The 5,060-nt window shown below is 44.4% G+C and overlaps 1 protein-coding gene across 4 annotated transcripts in view; it reads left to right on the top strand.

Moving 5' to 3' along the window:
• Amd1 (adenosylmethionine decarboxylase 1) overlaps positions 1-5,060 on the top strand; it is a 16,674-nt gene that overhangs the window by 734 nt on the left and 10,880 nt on the right. The gene's annotated exons all lie outside the window — the stretch shown is intronic.

Genomic DNA, 5,060 nt, shown 5'->3' with positions numbered 1-5,060 from the left:
CGCGCGTGGCGCTCGGGCGGCGGGATTGGGCGGGAGCGGCCGTGTCGCAGTGCTGGGCCCGCCGCCGCCCCGACGTGCCCTGCAGCAAAGCGCCCCGGGACCTTCCGGGGCTTTACCCCCGCGTCTCCTGACCTTGGTTGTGTAACCTGTTACTGAGGGGAGGTCCGGGCGAGCACGGCGACGGAGGGGTTTGTTCGCTTTCGCGGGGTGGAGGCCGGCCAGCCCCGGGACCTATTTAATGCCTTTAGCGGGAGCAAAGGGGCCTGGGGCCCCGCTCGCACCCGGGCGGTCACACGCGACCACAGGCTGTCGCGCGCAGAGCGGTTGGTGGTCTCCCTGTGGAGAATGGAATCGCGCGTAGAAGTGCGGCTGATGGTGACAATGTATGGACCCGGCGGTGGCTCCAGCTGCCGGCTTTGGGGGCCGCGAGGTGGGCTTCGCAGTATTCCTCAGGGCGCCACTGCCACTAGGGTGGCGGAGGAACCGGCGTGGTCCGGTTCATTGAGAGGCGGACCAATGAGCTCCTGGGCCCTCCGGGAGCCTGGCTCCAGGGTGTGGACCAATGGGCGTTTTAGGAATGTTGGCTGCGCGTTGCAACCGTCTTCTGACAAAAAGCGAGAAGAGAATCCCGGCGGCCACGTGCTGCCGAGACTTTAAGGCACACTGGGAAACGCAGTTCCTACTAGTTGCTGCGGAGGTTTCCATTGTAGGGGGAAATGGAGCTGCAGCGTTTATGGTTTTAGTTTTCATGTCTCGTTTGCCATGTGTGCCGTTTTCAGTTGTTAACACCTCACCGTTAATCTCATAATCACGGAGAAGCTTGTTGCTCTCACAGATGGAAAACTGGTGATTGTGATGGGCGTCTCCTTGAAAATCTTGGTACGAACCGAATGACGGGATTCTCTAGGAAACTACAAAAACATTTGGATGCCTGAAATCTGTCACACCTTTAATAAAGGGAAGATGTTGTTTTCCCCAACCTCATAGTCTAACGGGCTCTAGAAATGGCTCAGCAGATAAGAGCACTTGGATGCTTTTCCAGAGGACCGACCCGGGTTCAATTCCCAGCATCCACATAGCTGCGTGCAACCATCTGTAACTCTGGTTCCGGGGGTTCTGACATCCCTCTTCTGGCTTCTGTGGGCATTGCACACGTGGAGCACAGGCACATGTAGACAAATAAACTGTGTGTGTATGTGTCTTGGGTTGAGGATGTTCAAAAACCACACTTAAACTTTGTGTGTAACCAAACAACTGAAATTTTTACTGTTTCAGTGTGATTTTTACATGCTTCGTAAACATTTAACACATTATAGTCTTAAGCACTCTTCTGCAGCTAGCTTTATGCAAGTAGTAGCTGAAACCTGTTCGAAAGAACTGAAAGAACCAAAAACTACGGAGAAACCTTGTCTCGAAAAATCCAAAAAAAAAAAAAAATAAAGAGAAAGAACTGAAAGAAGTTCACTATTTTTCAGTGACCAAAATAAAGAAGTCGCGCATTGGTTATTTACTATGAGGCTTTAAAGGTGTCTGAAAACAGTACTTGTTAGATAAACTTACCTAGTCAGTGCCTTAAGTCTTTCAGGGGAGTTTCTGAAATGGAAACACTTACCATGGGGTAATAGGATTAAGTAAGCTGATATTTACAGCAATCAAGGTGTTAACAGTTTTTGATTCTGGGTATTTTTTTTTTTTTAGACTGAGGAGGGGGGGAAGAAAACAGTATTAGTGATATAAAATGCTATGTGTTAAAGGTGTCAAATAACAATTTGGTATTTTGTGGAAGGTTTTGTTTCTTTTTTGAGACAGGGGTTCTCAGTGTTGCCCTGGCTGTCCTGGGACTTGTCCTGTAGGCTGGCCTCAAACTCGAGAGATCTACCTGCCTCAGGGTGCTGGGATTAAAGGCATGCACCACCACTGAGTTATTTTTATCCAGACTTTGAGCCCACTCTTGAACAAAATAAACTTTCAGGGTTTTATGTTTAGGAGTTTCCCCATATATCCTTGGCTGGCCCGGAACTCAACTTTTGTAGACCAAGCTAGTCTTGGAACTCATTAAACTATGTTGTGGTGAGTAGTATTTTATAATCAGAATGTCCTTACATGTCATTGCTGAAAATACTGCCTTCAATCTTCAATGGCTATCGAAATGTGAACAGAATAGAAGCTGAAGTTAAAAGATCAACAGACCAGTTAAAATAAAGAAGCAGTCCTTTGAAGCATATAGAAAGAATTAAAAATAAATTTAAAATAGTAAAAGATATTACAACATGCGTTTAGAAATAAGAATTGTTTTTTCACACTTGCAAGAAGCAGAGGACCACCTTAACATAACCAGGCTGTATATAGTTTTAAGAAGGATCCAGCCGGGTGGTGGTTTCGCACGCCTTTAATCCCAGCACTTGTGGGGCAGAGGCAGGTGGATCTCTGTGAGTTCAAGGCCAGCCTGGTCTACAAGAGCTAGTTCCAGGACCAGAACCAAAAAAAGCTATGGAAAAACTCTGTCTCGAAAATTTAAAAAAAAAAAAAAAGGATCCAATTGGTCAATTTGTGTTTGCTAGCAAAAGCAGCAAATCTACTTCCGTAAAGGGACTTAAGAATTTTAATAGCGGTTTTGTGATAACCCCCAAAAGGGAAGAGGGGTGGTTAGGAATTGGTACATACCTTTAATAAAATAAAGAGCGAATGGATAGCTGTAAAGCCATACAACAGAATGCTACCCAACAATAAATGAACCATATATGCCAAAAAAAAAAACCCACATGAATGCTGTTGAAAACAGATATGCTGAGAAAAGAAGCCAGACGAAAGTGCACGCTGTTAGATTTCATTTCCGTAAAACAGAAGTGCAAACTCATCTGGCAAGACTGGTCAGTGGTAGACTGAAGGCCTAACAGATGGAGGAATATATTGCGGGGGGGGGGGGGGGGTCGGCTTTCAAGAATGCCATGCTGGGTGTTGTGGCACATGCTTTTATTTAATCTTAGCATCCTGGAAGCAGAGGTAGGCATTGAAGCTCTCTTACAAGAGCAAGATCCAGGGTAGCCAGGGCTACATAGACACACACACACACACACACACACACACACACACACACACACGTTGCTGAATGGTGGACTTGAACATCTAGTGTTTGTAAGATCAGTCTGGCAAGAACTCTAGTGGATAAAGACTTGCTGAGCAAACCTGGAAACTGAGTTTCATCCCAGAAGCTCACAATAAAAGTTGGAGAGACACCTCCCAGAGTTGTCCTTTGACATACACAAGTACATCGTGGCATGCATGTCAGATACACATAGATAATAATGATAAAATTTGATGGATGTGGTGATGGTGTGCCTTAATCTTGGTGCTCAGGTACAGAGGCCCTGGATCTTTATGAGCTTGCATTTTGCTTGATCTGCAAAGTGATCCCCCCTCCCAATCAGTCTTGTAACCTTGGAATGCTCTTTTAAGAAGTAAATTTGGATTCACATATTTTTCTTTCATTTTGTTTCATTTTTGAGGTGATGTCTTGCCTGTATATTGCCAGGATTGTTACTAGGATTTCAGGTTTGCTCCACTGCCTGAGGAAGTGCTGCTCACCTGTAATCCTATCAGGAGACTTGGGACTTTAGGGTTTAGAGCTGGGCAGATAACTCGGAGTTGGCCAAGTACTAGGGTTTGAACTTGATCTCTCTGCAGTGCAGAACCCATTTTTTTTGTTTTGTTTTGATTCTGGTTTTTTGGGGGGGGTGTTTGTTTAAGTTTGTACTTGAATAGTGGCATTTCACTTGTATTTTAATAAATAAAACTTGCCGGATGATCAGAAAAGTAATACAGCCACACTGGCCAGCCTTATACACAAGGCAGCAATAACACACCTTTAATCCCAGTAGACACACTAGCTTGCCATAGGAACCAGGCAGTAGAGGTATACACATTTAATTCCAGAATTACAGAGGATTATAATGCGGGAGGAGACAGCTCTCAGAAACAGTCTCATTCTGAGATTCATGAATGCAGGATTGCCATTTCATACTGAGGGCAAGGTAAGAGCCAGTGGCTGGCTGACTTGCTTTACAGATTTTTTTTCCCCGTGTAGTTTTTCAAGACAGCGTTTCTCTGTAGCTTTGGAGTCTCTCCTGGAACTAGCTCTTGTAGACCAGGTTGGCCTGGCTTGCTTTTTAGATCTTAAGGTTGAACCCCAATTTCTTTCTCTGAGCTTTTATTAATCATGCTTCATGCTTTGGAAGCAGGGTCCGGTAAGAGGTGGGCTGATTCATGAGCCCTGTCTGAAGGGAGACAGACACTCCTAAATTGTTATCTGGCTACTGCGTGCATGTGCATACATTTAGTTTATTGGTAATAATTTTCCCTGGTAGCTCTTGTAATACCCTATTTTAAATATCTTTGCTAATCTCAGTCTGGAAGATGTTTTCCCATGATGGTTTTACATTTCATATTTAGATACAAAACTCACTTGAAAGTGATTTTTCTGTATGGGTGGTTTGAGGGAATAGAAGAAGAGATCCTTGAAGCAAAAAGAATCCATCTTTCCAAGCTTTAGTGCTAAGACAAAATGCCCCTTTAGAGTACTTCACGTGAAGGGAACACATGAATAAGCTTTAGTTATTAGTTGTTTGGGGCTGTGCACTTGGATTTGGTGCTGGAGGGCAGAAGAGGTCATCAGATTCCCTGGAACCAGAGTACATACGTGTGAGCCACCTAATTGGGTAGTAACCCCGAATCTCCCCCCCCTTTTTTTTTAAATTTATTTATTTTGGTGGCAGGGTCTTTCTAAATAGTCCTGGAGCTCACTGTGTTGACTAGGCTGGCCTTTGAACTGTAGAAATCCCCCTGCTTCTTCACAGTGGGTGCTTTTGGAGGTGGTTGTGAGCAGCTACAATACTATGTGTTTTGTAACTTGACACAAGGACTACCTTAGATTAGGGTTAGTGATGGCCTGAGTATAAGATTCTCAGAAAGAGACCTTAGTCAAACTCTGTGCTCACTACTAACTTGGTAGCTTTTGTTGAATTTTATTTTAAATATTTATTTATTATGTATACAATATTCTG

Source organism: Microtus ochrogaster, linkage group LG9 (assembly GCF_000317375.1).
Source record: "Microtus ochrogaster isolate Prairie Vole_2 linkage group LG9, MicOch1.0, whole genome shotgun sequence".
Taxonomy (NCBI): domain Eukaryota; kingdom Metazoa; phylum Chordata; class Mammalia; order Rodentia; family Cricetidae; genus Microtus; species Microtus ochrogaster.
This window is presented reverse-complemented; position numbering and strand designations above follow the sequence as displayed.